The sequence below is a fragment of the Heterodontus francisci genome, chromosome 17 (assembly GCF_036365525.1).
Source record: "Heterodontus francisci isolate sHetFra1 chromosome 17, sHetFra1.hap1, whole genome shotgun sequence".
NCBI lineage: Eukaryota > Metazoa > Chordata > Chondrichthyes > Heterodontiformes > Heterodontidae > Heterodontus > Heterodontus francisci.
This window is the reverse complement of record NC_090387.1, coordinates 13,833,339-13,856,681: the sequence shown is the minus strand read 5'-3', so window position 1 is coordinate 13,856,681 and position 23,343 is coordinate 13,833,339.

Below are 23,343 nucleotides of genomic sequence, written 5' to 3'. Positions count from 1 at the left end.
ACTGGCCTTGGGAGCCAAAGTAAATTGCGGCAACAGCGAGGCCATGTTCTTTGGGAATGGGGCCGACCGATCCTTTGTCCCCTTCTCCATCAGGTCAGACTACCTGAAGGTGCTGGGGATATGGTACAGAAGGGACGGGGCATGCACCAAAACCTGGAAGGAGCAAGTAGCCATGGTACAACATAAACTGAGCATGTGGGAGCTGCGTTCTCTCTCCATTGTGGGTAAGAACCTGGTCATCAGGTGCGAGGTGATCACGTTGTTGCTGTGTGGCACAGGTCTGGCCCATACCCCACTCCCGCGTATTGGCGGTCACCCATGCCATTTTCCGCTTTATCTGGAGATGCAAAATGGACCGGGTCTGAAGGGACACAATGTTCAAACCTCTGGATTAGGGCGGAAAAACGCACCCAACGTCACCCTCATCTCGATGACCACCTTCGTGTGCAGCAGCATTAAGCTGTGAGTCGAGCCCCAATAGGCAAACACCAAGTGTCAGTATGTGCTGAGGTTCTATCTGTCCCAGGTGTTGTGAAGGATGGGTCTGGTCACATTGCCGCAGAATGCTCCATCCAGTTGAATTGTGCCGTACCACCTATCCTTCATGGAAAAGTTTGTGCAAAGTAACACCTTTGACCACCAATCCATCAGGCAGTGGTCTGCACGGAATGTTCTCAAGGCCCTATTGGAAAAGGAGATGGTGGATCCTGTCGGATGGTTCCCCGAGCAGACTGCCTCACTGCCTGCGCACACTGCCCTTGAGGTGGCTGTGGTGGGGAAGAGACAGTTGCCCACCTCCTTCTAAAACGTGCCTTTGCAAAGCAGGTGTGGAAAGAGATGCAGTGGTTTTTGTCGAGGTTCGTCCCAAGCAGCTCTGTAACACAGGACTCTGTGCTCTAAGAGCTGTTCTCAGGGACGCACACCGAGACAAACATCAACTGCTGCTGGAGGACCATCAATTCGGTGAAAGACGCTCTTTGGTCTGCCCGAAACCTGCTGATCTTCCAGTGCAAAGAGTTGTCCACGACCGAATATTGTAGACTGGCACATTCCAAGGTCGAGACTACGTGCTGAGGGATGCACCAAAGCTTGGGGCAGCCACCGCAAAGGCTCAATGGGGAAAGACCACTGTGTAAGGTCCTCCCGTCATCGTGAACTGAGGGGCTGGACCCATGGGAAACCCCTCGGGCTGTATACACCAAATATGGTTTTGCTGTAAAATGTACGTGGCATGTAAAATGGAATGGAAGGGTTGTGCGGCAACTCACTCCAGTATTGAAGAAAATTAACTTCCTTTGCACTTTCTGGAATGTCAACTTGCTGCTGTTTTGAACTGTTTTAGAATGTATTTTTTACAGAATTTTATGAATAAAGTATATTTTTGGGAAAAAAAATGGCTGCCTTTATCCTCTAAAGCAGGGGTCCCCAAACTTTTTTACCAACGGGCCTGATAGAGGAATCATTCTCTGAAACTCTCAGTGTGATTTATGCGTTTGCTTCTCACTGACTAAGCGGTCAGCGTCTGGGGTCATATTGGAGACAACAATGAATACTCCAGCGTACAGATGATTGTCGGATAGTCTTGATCTGGACCTTGATTTGGCGATCCTCACCCCTTAAAATGTCTGTTCACAAATGTACGTGCTGATGAACATAGTAATGAAGCCCTGCGCTGGCCTGCGAGGGATTTTTCCAACTGCTCAAATTTTTCTTTCCTATGTTCACCCATATATTCAGAGAACGTGTCCTGGTGTTTTGTCTCATAATGCCTTCTAAAGTTATATTCCTTGTAAACCGCAATGGTTTCTTGGCATATCAAGCAAATAATTTTATCTATGTGAGGGACACAAAAATATTCGTCTGACCATTTTTCATTAAATTTGAGACATTCTGCATCAATCTTTAGTTTCTTTGACATGATGGCTTAACGATGTGGTACTTGAAAAGGACAACAACAAAAATATTGTAGTCTGATGTAGAGTGGGAACCGTTGCAATGCATTAGGGCGGCACAGTGGCGCAGTGGTTAGCACCGCAGCCTCACAGCTCCAGGGACCCGGGTTCGATTCTGGGTACTGCCTGTGCAGAGTTTGCAAGTTCTCCCTGTGTCTACGTGGGTTTTCACCGGGTGCTCCGGTTTCCTCCCACATCCAAAGACTTGCTGGTGATAGGTAAATTAGCCGTTGTAAATTGCCCCGAGTGTAGGGAGGTGATAGGGAATATGGGATTACTGTAGGGTTGGTATAAATGGGTGGTTCTTGGTCGGCACAGACTTGGTGGGCCGAAGGGCCTGTTTCAGTGCTGTATCTCTAAAAAAATAAATTCTGTTTAATAGGCTTATTCGCTACTTGCCTTTGATTGAACCAATGAGAGTAGAGAGACATCAATGCGTCATGGGCTTGCGTTTTTTCTGCTGTGCACAGTCAGTTTTATATCCATTTCCATAGGCCGTCCCTTAATGCTTATTAAATTGATCTGTGCGGTCGATATTTTTTTAAAGCATTATTCGGGGGACCGGTCAGAAAAATTAATTGAGCCGCATTTGGCCTGTGGGCCATACTTTGGGGACCCCTGCTCTAAAACGTTGTTGAGTGTTGGGAACACTCAGTCCACAGAATTAAATCATTCTTACCTTCCCCCATGACCTAGGCCTAGCCTTATGGCCAATGAGTCACTCAGTCTCCAAGTCCGGCTCATGTTCGGAACTAGACGATGAGAAAAATAAGTGTTGCATTCTTTAATTCGTGGAAGAACCCCACAGTCTGTTTAGATGAGATGAATGAAAGGTGGAGAGTCAATTTAACTCAGGGAGTTGGAAGCCAGATCATGGGGAAGTGAACGGTTCTGTTGTGCTAACAGCTACGACTCGTTGATTGCATTTTCAAGCATTTGCTTGCTTGTTTTGCACCTAACTGCGCCAAATGTGATGTTATGACAGAAAGGCTGGCCCTTGGCCCACCATTTCTTGTTCTCGATGTTTGGCAGGGCAGGGATGTGACTGCTCCCAGTTTGCCTCTGGCAAGGAATAGCAAAGCACAAGATATTTCAAATGTCTACCAGAGGTATCTATCTGAAAGTATCTAGGTATCTCCTTCCAGAACATTCAGAATTATCTGACACTGCAGCAACATCTCTGGACAAGTTTCAGGATGCCATTTAATTACTTTTGTGAATTTAGATGGCGCAAACAATATTATTAACAGTAAATAGGTGCCTTACCTGAAATCATAGTGCTGCTCTTTAAGGAGCTAACTGCTTTGCAGCTTGTATGCGGCACAAAACATTGGCAAATGTGGCCAATAATTAAAAAAGTGAAAGCAAAAGCAAGATGTACAGTAGTGTAGTGGTTATGCTACATGACGAGAAATGCAGAGAACATGAGCTTAAATCGCACCTTGGCAATTTGAGATCTGAATTCAATAAAAGTGACCATGAAGCTGTTGGAAAGAAACGCAATGGCCAGGATTTTACCAGGCCTTTAGGGAAGTGTTGGCAGGCAGGAAGGCTGGTAAAATGGCGCGGGAAGCTGTCCGAGGGTGGGGCGACATCTTCTTGCCACCATGCCATTTTGCCAGCAGTGGGAAAGGTGGCAGATTGGCTGCACGCCCAGAGGCCAGCTGAGCCCTTTAAGTAGCCAATAGCCTGTGTCGGGAGGTGGGGGGGGGGGGCACACTACCACATAAGGAGACCATCCAGTGAAATCTGGCGGCCTCCCAGTGGACTCCGGGTCGGGGGGTATTCCATGGCCCATGGTAGGGTCCCCGGTGTCAATGGTTGCCCCTGCCTGCCCTCAGCAATCCTCCTCAACCCACTCCAATCGTCAGGGCCCACATGTCACTCATTAGCATGCCAAGGTCTGAAGGGGATATCACTCTTAAAGGCAATCATACAACAGCTCCGACATCCCCCGAACCCACTTACCCCTCTTCGAGGGCAACTCGTACATTGAGGCGCCCTCTCCTTGCAGTGCAGCCTCAGAAACGGTCACCCTTAGTGGTGGCACTGCTGAGGCTGCTGAGCTGCCAGCCCTCTGATTGGGCCAGCAGCTCGTGGGGGCGGGCTGCCATCCTTAATTGGGATGGCAGAATTGGCCACCACTAGGAATGTGCCCGCCCCCCACAGATCCCACTGCCAGCTAAAATGGGGACACCTCCCACATTCGACCCCAGTGGCAGGATCTCAGCTGCAATGGAAAATGCAGCCCGACTGGTTCACTGATGTCCTTTATGGAAGGAAATCTGCCATCCTTACTTGGCCTGATTTATGTTTGGCTCCAGTGCCACAGCAACACTCAAGTGGCCAAGCAAGATAATCTGTTTTATCAAACTGCTGCTGTCATGGAAGCATTTTTTTTCTCTGTTTAAAAGCTAAGGAGAGGTCTGTGTGCCTTTAAGACTGAGAGAAGTTTTTATATTCTCTGAGAACAGAATGTGCGAGCAGGAAGCCTGCTCCGAAGCAACAGTAACAGAGATGCCATCACATGCCATATTGTATCAGTTTGACTGTGTGTAAAGACTGGCTTGAACCGGCTTGATCTAGCAGACTAGCAAAGCATGTCTCCCTGAAGGAAGAATTTGTCTCTCGCTCAGCAGAAAATCTACATTGGCCTACAGGCTGTGTTTTGCCTAAAGAGGAAAAGGCCCCTGAAAAGGAATCTTTGCATTGCTGGAGTTAGCAAATTCCTTTTTTACTCCCGTCTCTAAGAAGTCTCTTCCTCAGGAGTGACTTTCTGTTGCCTTTTGCGTTTCTGGGAGTTCTGGACACTCAGTAAAGTTTCTACTGATAGACTGCTAATTCAAAATCCAAATAGATCTGTTGCTATACTCCTTATTGAAAGATCTGTGTGACATCTGTTGCATTCGAAGTGCCATGAACGCCTATCCATGACAGAATATTCATCAAACTCGCCTGGAGACTTTGAGTGGCATCTGACTATTTGACTCTGGGACACAAAGAACAAAGAACAAAGAACAAAGAAAATTACAGCACAGGAACAGGCCCTTCGGCCCTCCAAGCCTGCGCAGATCCAGATCCTCTATCTAAACCTGTCGCCTATTTTCTAAGGGTCTGTATCTCTTTGCTTCCTGCTCATTCATGTATCTGTCTAGATACATCTTAAAAGACGCTATTGTGCCCGCGTCTACCACCTCCACTGGCAACGCGTTCCAGGCACCCACCACCCTCTGCGTAAAGAACTTTCCACGCATATCCCCCCTAAACTTTTCCCCTCTCACTTTGAACTCGTGACCCCTAGTAATTGAATCCCCCACTCTGGGAAAAAGCTCCTTGCTATCCACCCTGTCTATACCTCTCATGATTTTGTACACCTCAATCAGGTCCCCCCTCAACCTCCGTCTTTCTAATGAAAATAATCCTAATCTACTCAACCTCTCTTCATAGCTAGCGCCCTCCATACCAGGCAACATCCTGGTGAACCTCCTCTGCACCCTCTCCAAAGCATCTACATCCTTTTGGTAATGTGGCGACCAGAACTGCACGCAGTATTCCAAATGTGGCTGAACCAAAGTCTTATACAACTGTAACATGGCCTGTCAACTCTTGTACTCAATACCCCGTCCGATGAAGGAAAGCATGCCGTATGCCTTCTTGACCACTCTATTGACCTACGTTGCCACCTTCAGGGAACAATGGACCTGAACACCCAAATCTCTCTGTACATCAATTTTCCCCAGGACTTTTCCATTTACTGTATAGTTCACTCTTGAATTGGATCTTCCAAAATGCATCACCTCGCATTTGCCCGGATTGAACTCCATCTGCCATTTCTCTGCCCAACTCTCCAATCTATCTATATTCTGCTGTGTTCTCTGACAATCCCCTTCACTATCTGCTACTCCACCAATCTTAGTGTCATCTGCAAACTTGCTAATCAGACCACCTATACTTTCCTCCAAATCATTTATGCATATCACAAACAACAGTGGTCCCAGCACGGATCCCTGTGGAACACCACTGGTCACACGTCTCCATTTTGAGAAACTCCCTTCCACTGCTACTCTCTGACTCCTGTTGCCCAGCCAGTTCTTTATCCATCTAGCTAGTACACCCTGGACCCCATGCGACTTCACTTTCTCCATCAGCCTACCATGGGGAACCTTATCAAACGCCTTACTGAAGTCCATGTATATGACATCTACAGCCCTTCCCTCATCAATCAACTTTGTCACTTCCTCAAAGAATTCTATTAAGTTGGTAAGACATGACCTTCCCTGCACAAAACCATGTTGCCTGTCACTGATAAGCCCATTTTCTTCCAAATGGGAATAGATCCTATCCCTCAGTATCTTCTCCAGCAGCTTCCCTACCACTGACGTCAGGCTCACCGGTCTATAATTACCTGGATTATCCCTGCTACCCTTCTTAAACAAGGGGACTACACCTCACTGATCTGGGAAAGTAACCCACCAGGACTTACCACCCAATTGTTTTATTATTTCTAAGAAACAGCTCTAATTTAAAACATCATTTCAGAAGCAGTTAATCGTTGTTTTTTGAATGTATGTGTGTGTGCATGACAATTAGGAGGAATAAGAAGTTATAAAGTCTTTTCAGACATAGATTTATCTCAGTATTGTTTAAGATTTAGTTTATTTGAGAATTGCTGAAAATAGAGACATGTCGAAACTTTTCGTCTTGCACTCATCAGGAAAATACGTAAGAATAACCAATGTAAGGGAAAGCAACAACTTATACTGCATGAGAATAGAGTGTTGATTGGTTGGTCAGTGAACTCTGATTGGTAGAGGCGTTGCCATGGAGAATGCACCAGTTTATGATGACTGACAGTTAACTGCCAAGCTTTGTTTGAAATTTAAAACAGGCAGCTTGACTCTGATTGGTCAAGATACTGCCCTGATGAGTGAACAAGCAAATGGCTATCACTTACTTTGTTCAGCTGAAACATGTGCAATGTGTGTACATGTTCTTTTTGTCTTCAAAGCGCAGGGCCCTGTGTATTCATATATGTAGCTTTCAGTGTGGCCAAATGCACCACAGGATGCTGCCATCAAGCCAAAAAGACATCCTGCCTATCACACAAATGAGTAATGTGATATATGAATCTCAATGCCAGTGTGATGCTCGGTATATATGTCCTATGTTCCAAAGACTGGTGGATATTTTGTTCAGCTGAAACAGGTGCAATGTGTGTACATGTTCTTTCTGTCTGCAAAGCACAGGGCCCTGTGTATTCATATACGCAGCTTCCAGTGCACCCAGATGCACCACAGGATGCTGCCATCAAGCCAAAAAGACTTCCTGCCTATTGCACAAATGAGTAATGTGATATATGAATTTCGATGCCAGTGTGATGCTAGGTACATATGCCATATGTCCCAAAGACTGGGGGATCATATCAAACAACATGTCCCTACCGGTGTTCGTAATGGGCAAGGTGCAGGCCATGCCCAACCAGCCTGTGCTTGCAAAGCTCAAAACACAGTGTCCAACATTAGATGTGATTCCGCGATTGGACAACATTTGCTAAATAATCCGCAGTGTGCTCAGAATTGCGCTGACAACCAATTTAAGATTGTCAGTCGTGCTCACAGTGTGGCACATTTGCACGTACTGGAAGCTACATATGTTAATACACAGGGCCCTGCGCTTTGCAGAAAGAAAGAACATGGACACGCATTGCGCCTGTTTCAGCTGAACAAAATAAGTGACAGCTATTGACTGGTTCATTGCTCAGGGAATGCCTTGACTAACTAGAGTCAAGCTGCCTGGTTTCAATTTCAAACAAAGCTTGTCAGTCACTGTAAACTGGTGCATTCTCCATGGCAACACCTCTACCAATCCGTGCTTATTTGACAAACCAATCAGCACTCTCCTCATTCTGTTGTTGTTTTCCCTGACATTGGTTGTTCTTATGTATTGTCCTGATGAGTGCAAGATGAAAAGCTTCGACAACATGTCTCTATTTTCAGCAATTCTCAAGTTCTTTACTACAAAATCACTATATTTAGATTATTCATAAATAGTTAATTTGTTGTTGTTTAAAGATACCTGATTTGGTCAGTTTTATTCTGGGGGTTAATGAAGTGTTTAGTTTGGCTAATTTCCGGTAGGTGGAAAACTTTAATTATATGATGTGACCTGTGGAATAATGGGACTGAATTGACAGTGCATTACTCCTGCCTTGATTGTAATACTACAGACAGCTTTGTGAGAGCACCTTCACTAAATGGACTGAAGGTATTTGAGAGGAACCTAGACCACCTCAAGGCTATTAGGAATGAACAATAAATGCCAGAGATGCCCATATCTCTGGACTGAATTTTTCTTTAAATAGGTGTGCGAGTGCAATATTGGAATGCCCCAAGTGAGACAACAGGTTTGAAACGTTTTTCCTCCATAAATACAAGGTAAAAGGGCTGAAAATCTAAAACTTTCCAGCTTGTGCCTACCATAGGTCCCTTAGGACTATGGTGTGAATGCCTCGATTTAGGCCACAACCTAAATGAGGGAGAGAGAAAGTAAGAATTTACAAGCCAGCTAGCCTGACATTAGTCATCGGGAAAATACGGGAATCTATTGGGGGAAAGCGGGAACAGGTTTTTGAGTTGGATGATCAGCCATGATCATAATGAATGGTGGAGCAGACTCAAAGGGCTGAATGGCCTACTCCTGCACCTATTTTCCATGTTTCTATGTTTCTAATATTAAGGAAGTCTTAACAATGCACTTAGAAAATTATAGTATGATCAGACAGAGTCCACATGGTTTTATGAATGGGAAATTGTGTTTGAAAAATTTATTAGAGTTTTTTGAGGATATAACCAGTATGGTAAATAAAGGGGAGCAGGTAGATGTAATGCACTTGGACGTCAATAAGTGCTCATGGAGTTGAGGGTAATATACTGGCATGATGGAGGTTTGGTTAACGGAAATAAAGCAGAGTAAGGTGTCTTGCAGGCCCCCGACTGCCAAGACTGAGGCACACATTATTTTGCCACATATATTTCACTTTTCTTCTTCAAACCTAAGAAAGACGATTTATGCTCATTTCTTTGCCTTATATTTGGAAAGTGGTGAACAAGGATTCACCAAGGGGGAGCTCAAAGCACATTATGTTTAAAAATTAAACATTAAAACTTAAAATTATGGCTGAGAAGAAAAGAAGGCCTATCACAAGGAATTGCCAAGTCCCTGACTGGAAAGACATTTGCATGCTAGCAGACAGTGCTGGAACAAGGGACCCAGTCCTTGCTTCCCCAATACACAGAAGAAGTGGTCAGACCAGTTTTAGTTATATAACTAACTGACTGTTGGAGATTTTTGAATTTGAACTTGCTGAGAGAAAGAAACTCAGAAAGCTATTTGCTCCTGGACTGAGAACACTTCTCTCCTATCTGCTCCCATCTCTTTCTCATGGAACAAAAGACCTATTGGAGACACGTGAACTCAAAGAGAGAAAAGTCTCCTTCGTGAACAAGGTTTGAGAAGAATACTGGGCCCCAACGAAAAGTAAGAGCTGTCTACAATCAAAGACTCTACAGCCAAGCTGGAAATACAGAAACAGAAACAAGAAACCCCCTTCAGAGACTGCCTCAAACATCTCTACTTCATTTTTCTTCTGCTCTTTTCTGTCCCTATTTGCATGTGTGTATTGCATGTGCATGCTAGCGTGGGCGCGTCGTCTATCCATAGGCGTTAACTGAATTAGAGTTTAAGTAAGTTTAATAAATTTCACTTTTCTTCTTCAAACCTAAGAAAGACTATTTATGCTCATTTCTTTGCCTTATAATTGGAAAGTGGTGAACAAGGATTCACCAAGGGGGAGCTCAAAGCACAGTATGTTTAAAAATTAAACCCTGTTAGAATAAGACCAGGTGAAGACAGTAAAAGACTCCGAGACACCTTTCTCACCTGGTCGTAACAAGGGATAAATGTGGCATTTTCAAGTTGGCAGGCTGTAACTAGTGGAGTGCTGCAAGGATCAGTGCTGGGGCCTCAGATACTTACAATCTATATTAATGACTTAGATAAAGACACCAAAAGTAATGTATCCAAATTTGTTGACGATACAAAGCTAGGTTGGAATGTAAACTGTGAGGAGGACACAAAGAACTTGCCAAGAGATATAGACCAATTAAGTGAGTGGGCAACAAGGTGGCAGATGGAGTATAATGTGAGGAAGTGTGAGGTTATTCACTTTGGTCGTAAGAATAGAAAAACAGAATTTTTTTTAAAAGCGTGAAACTTTTAAATGTTGATGTTCGAGAGACTTGGGTGTACTCATACTCGCAACACAGAATGTTAGCATGCAGGTACAGCAAGCAATTAGGAAGGTATTGGCATGTTGGCCTTTATTGCAAGGGGACTGGAGTATGAGAATAAAGTATTGCTACAATTGTATAGGGCTTTGGTGAGACCACACCTGGAGTATTGCGCGCAGTTTTGGTCTCTGTACCTACAGAAGGAAAAACTTGGATTGGAGGCAGTACAGCGAAGTTTCACTAGATTGGTTCCTGGGATAAGAAGGTGTCCTATGATGAGAGGCTGAGTAAATTGGGTAAATTCTTTGGGGTTTTGAAGAATGAGATGTAATGTAATTGAAACATACATGATTCTGAAGGGGTTTGACAGCGTAGAGGCTGAGACGTTGTTACCCTGGCTAGGGAATCTAGAACAAGGGGACACAGTCTCAGGATAAAAGGTATTATTTAGGACTGAGATGAGGAGAAATTTCTTCACTCAGAGGTAAAGGCCTGCTCGGGTCTGCAAATGAGACCCGATCCGAGCCCGACAGAACCCCATCCAACCCGACCTGATAATCAGTTAACTTACCTTTCATTTTTCACTTTGTTCTTTACCTGCACAAGCTTAAAATAACTGTAACAAAACCACCTTTAAAGTCCAAAAAGTAAATTAACATTAAAGTCACTTACTTGATGTGGTGATAGAGTGTGTCCGATCCGGCCCGACCCGATCCGAGCCCGAATGCCGGACCCGGAAGTGCAACCCGACCCGACCCGAGCCCGACACATGTCTTCAGGTCCCGTTGGGTTCAGGTCGGGTAGCAGGCCTTTACTCCGAGGTCTGTGAGTCTTTGGAATTCTCTACCCTAGAGGATAGTGGATGTTCCTTCATTGAGTTTATTTCAGGTTAGGAGATAGATTTTTGATCTCTCATAGAATCTAGGAATATAAGGAATGGTGGGAAAGTGAATTTGAAGCAGAAGATTAGCCATGATCGTATTGAGTGGCGGAGTAGCCTCGATGGGCCATATGGTCTACTCCTGCTACTATTTTTTGTATTCTTTTGTTCACTCTCTTGCCTCTGAGTCACAAGAACACAAGTCAGAAGGTTGTGAGTGGATGTAAAAGATGTTATAGATCTATTTCAATGAAGAGCAGGGAATTTCCTCCTGGTGCCCTAGTCAATATTTCTCCCTCAACTAACATCAGTAAAACAGATTACCCGGTCATGATCATATTCCTGTTTGTGGGATCTTGCTGGGCACAAATTAGCTGGCAGATTTCCGACATTACAACAGTGACTCTGTTTCAGAAGTACTTAATTGACTGTGACGCACTTTGGGACATCCTGTGATTATATATGATACAATATAAATGCAAGTCTTTCTTTCTTAAAAGCACAATCTCCAGTAATCCTGGCAGTTGTCAATTTCAGCACTGGGTTGTTATCTTTCAACTCCAGCGGCACTGTACAGAACATGGCCCAATATGTTGACCCTACATACTTCAAGACAACCTTCATCACAGAATCTGTCTATTTGCCAGCATGTTGCCCAGAGTAGTTTCTCTGTTGAACTTTTAAGACACGAGGTCACATTGTTAGTGGCGGAAGCCTGTGAGCTTTTATCTCTCCTTGACTTGTGGTGTAAAAAGAACTTCCGAAACCTTGCCCATAATCACACCTCTGAGGATATAAAGCTGCATAATCACAGGAAGGATTTGCCCAAATCACTATAATCACTCGCTTTACTCCCTGCTAGTTGTCAGTTTTTTAACAATTGGACTCGAGCGCTTTGCATTCTCAGTCTCACATACACCAGCTCATTTTGTGTTTCCTAAACTAAGAGAGTGGCCTCCAGGGCTTCTCAACACGTCTGTAGTCCCATAACTTGGCACCTAATGGCTTTGAGCACCCAATGGACATTGAGGGAGCTCATTGCAGACAGACAGATCCTGTTTTACAGGTTTTTGTAAGCTTTGTTTAAAACTATTCAAAATGACAGCATATTTTTAAGAGCAGAGGTGAGTTGTTCACCTTTCAGGTTAATCAAGCAAATACTGGAAAGACTACTGCGTTTTTTTTTTGCTGAACAGAATTGCACATCTTTCACACAGGACGAGATGCGCATGTAGTCATACACCATCCTGATTTGGACACATATCAGCCATTCCTTAATTGTCGCTGGATCAAGCTGCTGGAAGCTAATGACATTGTGGGACGTAACTTCACCATGTGGACTGCAGCAGTTCAAGCAGAAAGCTCACCAATACTTTTTCAGGGAATCTAGCCAGCGATGCCCATATCCCGAGAATGAATAATAAGAACAAAACATCTCAAAGCTTTTCACATTCTATGAATTGAAGTGGTGGTTGATATGCAGGCAAAAGCAGCAACCACTTTGTACTGAGAGAGATCCCACAAACAGCACTGAATTCAATGTTTTTTGCTGAAAATAGAGACATGTTGTTGATACTTTTTGTCTTGCACTCATCAGGACAATTCTCAAGAATACCAATCTAAGGGAAAGCAACAATTTTATACTATATGAGAAGAGAGTGCTGATTGGTTGGCAAGTGGACTCTGATTGGTAGAGCTGTTGCCATGGAGAATTCACCAGTTTATGGTAAATGACAGCTAACTGCCAAGCTTTGTTTGAAATTTAAACTACGCAGTTTGACTATGATTGGTCAAGGCATTGCCCTGAGGAATGAACCAGCAAATGGCTATCACTTATTTTGTTTAGCTGATTGGTAGAAGGATTAGAGGGGACATGAGGAAAAACTTTTTCACCCAGAGGGTGGTGGGTGTTTGGAATTCACTGCCAGGAACAATGGTGGAGGCAGAAACCTTCAACTCATTTGAAAGGTACCTGTAAATGCTCCTGAAGAGCTGTACCCTCTATCACAGGGCCTTGTGGCACAGATGGTTCCTGAGTCAGAGGGGGTAGGGGGCGGAAGGGTGATGCCGGAGCCTCCGAGCGGTTGCCCCTCCATCTTACGCTTCGATTATCTCAGCCCTTTCCTGGTGCCCATGGATGCTGGCAGCAGCCACCAACTGGGACGCAGCTGGCATCCATTCTGAGCATCTCAGCATCATCAGTGGCACTGGACGGTCAATGCTACAGAGGGTTTCACTCTTTCTGTGCATATCATCATGCTGCTCTGGACCAGGTGCTGGAAGGTGGGATTAGATTGAGCGGCTAGTTTGTTCAGCCGGCGCAGACACGATGGGCTGAATGGCCTTCTTCTGTGCTGTCATTTTTCGATGGTTCTATGATTCTATGTTCTTTCTGTCTGCAAATAACAGGGCCCAGTGTGTTAGTATATGTAGCTTCGAGTACGTACAAATGTGTCGCACTGCGAGCCCAACTGACAATCTTAAATTGGTTGTCAGCGTAATCCTTAGCAGTTTAAGATTGTCAAGTTCTGTACTACCAAATGACTATCAATGTTTTTAGGTTGAGAGACCAATGCTGATGAAAGCACTCTGTATATCATCAAATGTGCCCAGAGCAAATACTGACCCCTCAGAATGACTCACAGCCAGAGTGCTGTTGAGGATGTGTCACCACTGTGACATACAGCTCCTAATGTATAGGGACAGATGACATTGGACCCAGAGGACAGAAATGTCTTAACTCGCTCTCTTTTGTCCTTGCAGGGGAAACACGCGCATAATGTGAAGGACAGGACCCAGACAGGAGGAGAGGTGCCCTTCCTCGATCAAGTAACTCCCATGGAGCAGACAGCAATGGAGATAGAGAGGATGGTAGGAGAGTCGGGTCTGCTGAAACTGGAGCTCCTGCTATACCTGGTGATTACCGAGGGTAAAGTGGTCATTAAGAGGGTGCAATGCATTCCACCCCGTCTGATGGCATGTTGCGCACTGAGTAACATTGGGTAGCCTCAGGACTGCAGAGGGTTCCACTCTCCTCTGCCAGCTCTCATCAACTCTTCTTGTGTCGCCCACAGGTGCAGACGTCCAACCCACAGCAGCCTTTCCCTGTACCTCCACTACACCTGAGCTACAAGAGGAAGCAGAAGCAGCGCCATCATACCTTGTGAGCACACCCTCCACAAGCACAGACAATCTCACCTTGGTGGCTCCTTGCATGCGTGTAGGCATGGTGGCATGGAGTGATAATCAGAGTCCTGGTGTGCAGGAGGAGGTGCTAGAGGCAGACGGAGCTGTAGTCAGTCCCCCTCAGAGGAGGGAGGACAGACTCAGCCCTGCTTAGCTGGGCACAGATGCAGGGCCTCAGTAGTCACAGGAAAGGAGGCTGTACCTGGAACAGCAGCAGGAGATGTGCTCCCACATAGTGGAGATTCCTGAGGCACTGCGAGGTCATGGGCAGAGGATGGAGGAGTCCATCCAGCTCATATGTGCCACCATGGCTCAGGGCTATGAGCGCATGAGCTCCTCTATAGAGGCAGTGGCCAACCTGTTGGAGAATCATATGTGGCATTACTCAAAGTGCATGCAGGACATATGCACTGACGTCAACAGAATCCATGAGATTCTGGGTAGTGTGGATCGGTCAGTGACACTGGTAGCACTGAGATCCTTGGAGGCGATGCCAACTGCGCCCTAGCTGGTGTCCTCCTCCAGGCATCTCGCATGCCCAGCCAGGGCTGAGGCTGTCATGGAGAAGGATGAGTTTGCCACCCCTCACCACCATGAGGCGCCCTCATGATCCTCAGCCTCCTTGGCCTCTGCAACTGAAGGACCATCTGTGCAGCAGAGCCAAGTGCTGGAGGTTGCCCCTGCAATGATGCAGGTGCAGCAGCCTCTGGAGCACCTGCATGACGAGGACGACTGCCACATGCATCTCAGCTGCAAACCGAGAGGAGTGAGCAGGCTGCCTCCACCTCCTCCGAGGCCACAAGGTGAGCACTGTGTAGGAGTGGCTGAGCGCAGAGGTCACCATGTCATGTAGAACAGTAAGTGTGTCACTGGGTGTCTTCCTACTGTCTATGAGAACTGGTTGCCTCTCTGTACACTTTATAAATAATGGTCCATTAAGGAAAATGTCTGAAATATCTTTTATTGCTGCTATGACAGGAAAAGTGGCATGAGGTGGTGAAAGACGTAATAGGATCCCCCACAGTGAGGGCAAAGTCTCTGAGCAGATGTCCTTCCATCATTGGCAGTAAGTGATTAAAAGTTCCAGGCTGTGTCTTCCATCCACGTGTTAGCACAGGTATCTCAGACTCCCATCCATTTCATATCCCTCAACCTGGGTCAAATGGGCTCAGTTGAAACGTTCCTGAATCAGGAGATCCCTGACATTCATGGCATCCTTACAAGCCGCTCATGTCCTGAGCTATGCCCGGCCACCTCTTTGTGCAGCAGGGGCACCTCTCTGTTCTGCGTCATCTTTCTCCGCCTCCAATTCCTCCTCCTCTCTCACCTCCAGCTCCTGCTCTTTCCCCCATGAGCTGTCTCCTTCCAGGGCCTCACTGTCCTCAAGGTCCACTCCTCTCGAGGGCCATGTCATGGTGAATGCAGCAGATCACCACAATGAGCGAGACCCTTGGAGGAGGGTATTGGAGGGTGCTAATTATGGTCCAGGCACCGGAATCACATCTTCAGAAGCCCGATGGCCTGCTCAATGGTTGTCCTAGTGAGCAGGTGCCATTGGTTGTATCGCCTCTGTTCATCTGTCTGGGATCCCATAGATGGGTGAGTAGCCATGTCTTCAAGGGATATCCCTTGTCGCCGAGAAACTATCCATGCACTTTGGAGTTTGGGGTGAATATTCTAGGCAGCCTGGACTGCTGGAGAATGAAGGAGACATGGCAGCTGCCAGGAAAGTAAGCACACACATGGAGGAAGCCCTTGTTGTGGCCGAAACCCACTGCCCTCTCTCCCTGTGAGGCCGCGTCTGTCATGAATGTACTGTCCAGCTCCGGCAAATAGGGCATTAGTGACCTGCGAGTGGCAGTGGTGTGCAGCCATTTGCAATGTGCCACCAAGGTCCGCAGCTAATCCTTGGAAGGAGCCAGAGGTGAAGATATTCAAGGCCACGCTGTCTTTGACAATGACTGGCAGCGCATGGCAAGCAATGCTGCGAGGTGTGAGGTCTTTAGCAACGAGGACACAGATGTCTGTGACCATCTGCCTGGAGAGTCACAGTCTCCTGCGGCACTGGTCTCAGTCACCTCCAGGTAATTCCAATTTCAGCAGTAGATCCTGTGTTGAGAGTATAGTCTCTATGTCCTCCCTGCCCCTCTTTCCTCTCCAGTGCCGTCCTGCTGCTTGGAGTTCTGCCCTTCCTGTGAAGGGTTTTGACCCTCATCGCTACTGGGCCCAAAATCTGACAGTTGTGCCTCCATTGCCAGCTGAAGTCTTCCTTCTGGGCAGGTGACTGCCTATTTCTCCTTGGCAGCCTTGCCGGCTGCTCTTCTTCCCCCATGATGCCGGGGGGTGTCGACACCGTTCAATGCTCGGGCACCGAGTGCCCATTGTCCCTGCCACCTGCGTAGTGCCAAAGGCACCCCCTTACCGAGTGCCCTGTCCCCCTTTGTCCCACTGACCCTTTTATGGGTCCAGGGTGATGGCCTGGGGCAGCCATGCCTGGCTCCCCACTGTGTGCCCACCTCCCTCCAACTGATCTATAATAGAAGGTGCATGTAACCTTTGACCGCCTTTAAAAATTCCACCATTCAACTTTGACACGCTCTTAGCAAGCTTTTAAACTGCTTTAATTGGCCTGTCCCCTGCACTGGTGAACATTGCCGGCCAGCAGGTGTTTTCAAGTCCCCCGCCCGCCTCCATTCCCTTCTTTGTGGTGGGGGGGACCCTGAAAATTCAGCACTTGAACTCTATTTTCTGTTTATTATTTGGTCTCTGATTGTCATTTACCTGTTCAGGTGAGATTGGGAACTCGCTGTGTATAGGAATTTTATATGAAAGAGCACATGTTGACATGTTGCCTCACATTCAAGAGGATACTGGGCCGGTTCTTGACTGGGGCAGAGATTTCATTATGTAGAAATTAAGTCATTTATTGATAATACTTGGGCCATGCATTTAAGAAGTATTTAGATGAGCACTTGAAATGCCATAGCACACAAGGCTACAGGCCAAGTGCTGGAAAATGGGATCAGAATAGTTAGGTGCTTGATGGCTGGCACAGACACGATGGGCCGAAGGTTATAACTCTATGACTCTGTGACTCGATGACTCATGAGATCTCCTGGACTGGTTTTGATCGCCTAAGGGGAATGGTGAGGAATTTTCCACAATTTTTCTTTACCTTGTTGGCCCCGGGATTTTCCTCTGCTCTCCTCGAAGATGCTATGGCTGCAGGGTCTGGGTAAGAAGTGCCATGATTCCCCCAGCCATCATGAGTCTGGGGCCAGGTTTGATGAATCCGCTGATGTTTTCTGTCTCTTGTCCTTCTATATTTGTACATTTTGCACATTTGCATCAGTATAAAGCCCAAACGAGTTTCTTATTTTTGATGAGTTTGTGTGCTGGACGAGTATGTCTGTGCTGGAGAATGGAACACGTTTCCAAGTTCATATACCATATTAGCTTTACCTGGAATATCTGTGTGACAAAAGCTGATTGATTCAGACAGGATTTCAGCTCTTTATCGTTTATAGTATGCTTTGTGTCTTCGATTCCAATTTGGCACATGCACCTGGAGGTGAATAATGCAGATGCTTTACTCATTTCTCTCATGGTCCAATAGGAAAGATCAGAGCAAATGAATGGAGCCAAAATAAAGAATGGCTCCTTGCGATTAAACTCTGTTGGATCACTCATTTTTTTTTCATCAAATTCAATTTCTCTTTCAATTTAAAACCAGAAACTTTCACAATTCATTCCAAAAATTGTAATGCTTGTTTGTGATAGTATGATTCCTAAAGTTACCGCAATTACCCTGCTTTCCCCACTTATAGAAACGCCAGTGAGATGGGAACGAGCCAGCTCGTGACCTGATCCCCAGCCTCTGATCTCTAGGCAGTGAAAGCTCTCCCTCTAGTGTTCATGCTCCTGTTACCTCTTGTTTAGATAGTGCCTCCTAAACTCTGCTCATTACCTCCCTGCAACATTATCCCCAAGACAGGGAGATCAACAAATCGAGGATTAAGTATCTCCCCACACTGTGATTGTCAAGCATTGGTGTACCACCCATTGCAGCAGTGTACACTAGTATTCCAGTCCACTGTACATTGGCAAACCAGCTCCTAAACACTGGCATTCCAGTCCACTGTACACTGGCATGCCAGATCACTATGCACTGGTATTCTAGTCCACTGTACACTGGCATGCCAGATCACTATGCACTGGTATTCTAGTCCACTGTACACTGGCATGCCAGATCACTATGCACTGGTATTCCAGTCCACTGTACACTGGCCCTCGAGATCACTGAGCACTGTTATCCAGTCCACTATACCCTGGCACTCCAGCCCACTGTACACTGGCATGCCAGCTCACTGAACACAGGTATTCCAGTTCACTGTGCACTGATATTCCAGTCTGCTGTACACTGGCACTCCAGATCACTATGCACTGATATTCCAACTCACTGTACACTGGTATTTCCCCTCATTGAGCCACTGGCCGTTGATTTTGGCAGAGGGCAGGAAAAAATGGCGGCTCGTGCAGCACCAAAGAGCAGCCGTGATTCCAAGTGCGGTGGCTCATTTAAGTAGCTGGGGCTGGCTGCCCCCCCGCCCCACCCCGATAACATGGAGTGGGCGGGCTGTTCATCCTCGGCAATGGCGTCAGCACCTGCGCACAGGCAGCCATTTTTAAAGGGCTGTTAGCCCTACTGGCATATTTTAATAAAGATTCAATGAAATTAAATAAATACATCTCTTTTACCCCTCTCCCAATCCCCCCAATAAAAAGTAAATTAATTATTTGCCCTTTCCCCAAAACACTTGAATTTACCATCTGACCTTTCCCCCACAAACTGCAAAAACTTTCAACTACAACCCTTCCCACCATCCCCTACACCAATGATATTAATTTGACCCCGTCGCCCCCACCCCCACCCCCGCACTGTGGAACTTATATCCTCCCCCATCCCCACCAATGTTGCACCTCGTTTTCCCGGACGGGGATCCGAAGGCACAGGAGTGCCAGCCACCGGGCCGGAGATCGCAGCTCGACATCAAGATTAATGATAAGTATATGCCAATCTGTTCATTTACTTTATTTGCATATGGTGATTGTATTCCTGTCACTGAGTAATGAGGGGGCCGCCACGATGCCCCACCGCCACTGGGAGGATCGGGCCTGGCCCTGCTGGCGTCCAGGTCCATGGTGGGCCTCATCTGGGGGCATCTTCAGGCCCCCCCCAGCCACGGATCCCGACATCGAGGGCTCCTTAAAATCCAGCGCACTGTGTATTGCACTCAGGATCTCTGCACTACTGCACGTATACAACACAATACTATACAATGAACAGGTACAATGTGCAGTACCAGGTTGACAGCACCCTGAGTCCATTATCGATTGGCCTTTTCAAAGTTCCTTTGCCTCATAGTGTTCTGCTAGGATCAACCTACTGAGGGAGTGCATTTCAAATGAGAAAGATTGAAAACTGAGAGTTGTGACATGTCGTGCTCTAATGATGCTGCACCTGTCAACAACGAGTTAATCTTAAATGATTTTTCATCTTTATGTTTAAAACCTATTTCTCTGTCAGTAGAACCCGTAATGTGCTTGAGTTATCTCATTCTAAATTAAAGCCTGAGACCATTTGTTATTTCTTGTTTTATAAATGGATTTGATAATATTTGTACAACAGCACCTGAACCGCAGTTACTTTGTTGAGACAGATGAAAATTGTCATCTTTCGTCACTGGAGATTTCTTTACCTGGTACATGCTTTATATGCATAGATGTAAATAAATAAATAAACAAATCCTTCTGGGCATTGGTTTCAAGTACATTTTTCTGACTTCTGCCAAAACCCACAGAAATGATGAAACCAATTAGATGTGCCTGTTTTCTGTTATAATCAGAAACTTGAAACAGAACATTTGACTGTATATATAAAAACTTCTGATTTTTGCTCAACCAACATGCAGGATAACTGACTAGAAAGTGCTTATGAACACTTGTATATTCTGGGGAGCTGCTGGATTTTTATTGATGTACACCAAATGTACTAATTGTACCTGGCTACCCAACACAAGGTGCATCATGCACTGATTGTACTAAAGATGCTATCCTATGTCTTAACAATGAATACCGAGCTTTCCTCCTTCCTCTACTACAGATGCCAACTCATGTTAATGTTGAATAAGTTCTGTTAATGGATCTTAAATACCTAGTAGTTGAAGGTAATAGGGTGAACTGGTGTTGGGTGTTGATTAGTTAATTGTACTGTTACAAGTGCTTCCTTTTTTCGATAAAGTTTGATGATTTGTGTTTTAAAATTGAAAAGGAGTCCATGGATTTTTTTACAAGAGTCACAGAGAGGTTTGGATTGTCAACAGTTACTGGAAGGCACCTGTTTTTGGATAAATTACCCAGCAGGGGTTGGTTTTGACTTGGGAAAGATGTTTACAAAGAAGTGACAGGTCAAGATTTATAGGGATCAGGAGGCTTGACTCTTGTGACATTGTTTTTTGGTTTTGCTTTGGACAGTGAGTTGGGATATGGATAATGGTTTGAAAAAGACAGTTGGAGAATACTTGCCAAGGGAGCAAACCCCACCTCAGTCTGTTCTAGCTCTTTGAAAAAGCCTGCCAGTTTTCCATCTCTTGAGGAGCTGAGAAGCAAATGTAAGAAACTGCCTGAAACCCCTGTTACTACATTTTTCCTGGAAAGCCTGCCCAAACTGATCTTTAGCATTGCCTGACAAGAACTGTTCTAGGAAGATCCCAGTGACAGCCATCTATCCATATTTGGGACGTCAAACCAAAAAGAACTTCTGACATCTTTTCATATATTCTCTTTTTTCTTCAAGAATTAGCAAGTATTTTGGCCAACATTTTTTTTTGTACGAGAGCTCTAAAGGGTAAATGTCTTTATTTTTTCAGTTAATGTGTGTGAGGGGATAAGGTAAAAGGGGAACTTTTATATTTTGATCTGTGTGTTTATGCTTTGCTACATTAAAACTTGTTTTTATAATAAACTGATAATTTTGTTGTTTACTAAAGAAACCTGGTTGGCATGTTTTATTCTAGGATAAAAATAAAGTCTATGATTGACCATATCTGTAAGTGGGAAAAACTTTAAATATATATTGTGACTTGGAGAAGTGGAACGAGAATAAACAGTGCACTCCTCCCGCCTGTGTCGTAACAGTACTCAGATGTATGTATAAAGAAGAGCCAGCCAGCACTGGATGAGTGTTGTTAGGAGTGGAGAAGTAAGCTCTGTGACAAGCAATAAACAGTTGCCACCAAAACATCTTCGTCTCAGTGTCTTCTTTACAAACAGTCTTGAAACTTCTCTAACATTGATAACAAAGAATGGTTGCCTGAAAGTGAAGATTGGAGACTAAGATTTGTTTTTAGACAGGAGATTAGAATTGGAGTTTTTTTTTGAGAAGGCGATAATTGGAATTTTATTTAAGCAAGATGACTGAAACCAGGTGTGAGATGTCGGGATATGATTTTCCACTGCTGTTTTGTGAAGCCGAGCCTTATGATCAATGGATGAATGAAGTTGATATATGGACACGGGTTACGTCTTTACCAAAAAGGAAGCAAAGAATAGCCCTTGCACTTTCACTTCCCGCCAGAAGCAAGATCGGGGCAAAGTATTCTCGGAGCTAGAGGCTCATTTGGACAATGAGGAAGGTTTGGACAATCTCTTAACATTTTTGGATAAAATTTATATGAAAGATGACTTATTGAGTGCCTATGAGGTGTGGTTGTACTTTGATAAATTTAGAAAAATGGATGGCCCTTCCATAGAAGAATATATCATGGAGTTGAGCCGACTATACACAAGGTTGCAGCGATTCTATTTGGAAATTCCTAGATCAGTACTTGCCTTCAAATTGTTGGATTGTCCTAGGATATCGAACATGAATAGGCTCTTGGTATTAAGTGGAGTTAGATTCAAAGAAAGAGATATGCTTTTTGATCAGATAAGATAAAGGAGAATCCTAAAAGATTCTATCAGTATATTAAGAGTAAAAGGGTAGCTGGGGAGAGTTTAGGACCCCTTAAGGATCAGTGTGGCAATCTATGTATGGAACCATGGGAAATGGGCAAGGTCTTAAATGAATATTTCTCGTCTGTATTTACCGTGGAGAAGGTCATGGAAGCTAATGAGTTCAAGGGAGGGAACGGCAATATCCTGGAGCATATCAACATTACAAAGGAGGAGGTGTTGGAAGTTTTGAAGCGCATTAAGGTGGATAAATCCCCAGGGCCTGACCAGGTGTATGCTCGGATACTATGGGAAGCAAGGGAGGAGATTGCTGGGGCCCTGGCAGAGAATTTTGTATCATCGTTAGCCACGGGTGAGGTACCGGAAGACTGGAGGATAGCTAATATTAAGAAGGCCAGCAGGGATAAGCCAGGGAACTACAGGCCAGTGAGCCTTACATCAGTGGTGGGAAAGTGGCGCAGTGAGGGCGGCACAGTGGCGCAGTGATTAGCACCGCAGCCTCACAGCTCCAGGGAGCCGGGTTCAATTCTGGGTACTGCCTGTGCGGAGTTTGCATGTTCTCCCTGTGACCGCGTGGGTTTTCGCCGGGTGCTCCGGTTTCCTCCCACAGCCAAAGACTTGCAGGTGATAGGTAAATTGGCTGTTGTAAATTGCCCCTAGTGTAGGTAGGTGGTAGGGATTACTGTAGGGTTAGTACAAATGGGTGGTTGTTGGTCGGCACAGACTCGGTGGGCCGAAGGGCCTGTTTCAGTGCTGTATCTCTAAATAAAAGTTATTGGAAGGGATTCTGAGAGACAGGATCTATATGCATCTGGAAAGGCATGGTCTGATTAGGGATAGTCAGCATGGCTTTGTGCGTGGGAAATCATGTCTCATGAATTTGATTGAGTTTTTCGAGGAGGTGACAAAGAGGATTGACGAGGGCAGGGCAATGGACATTGTCTACACGGACTTTAGTAAGGCCTTTGACAAGGTCCCGCATGGTAGGCTGGTCCAGAAGGTTCGAATACATGAGATCCAGGGT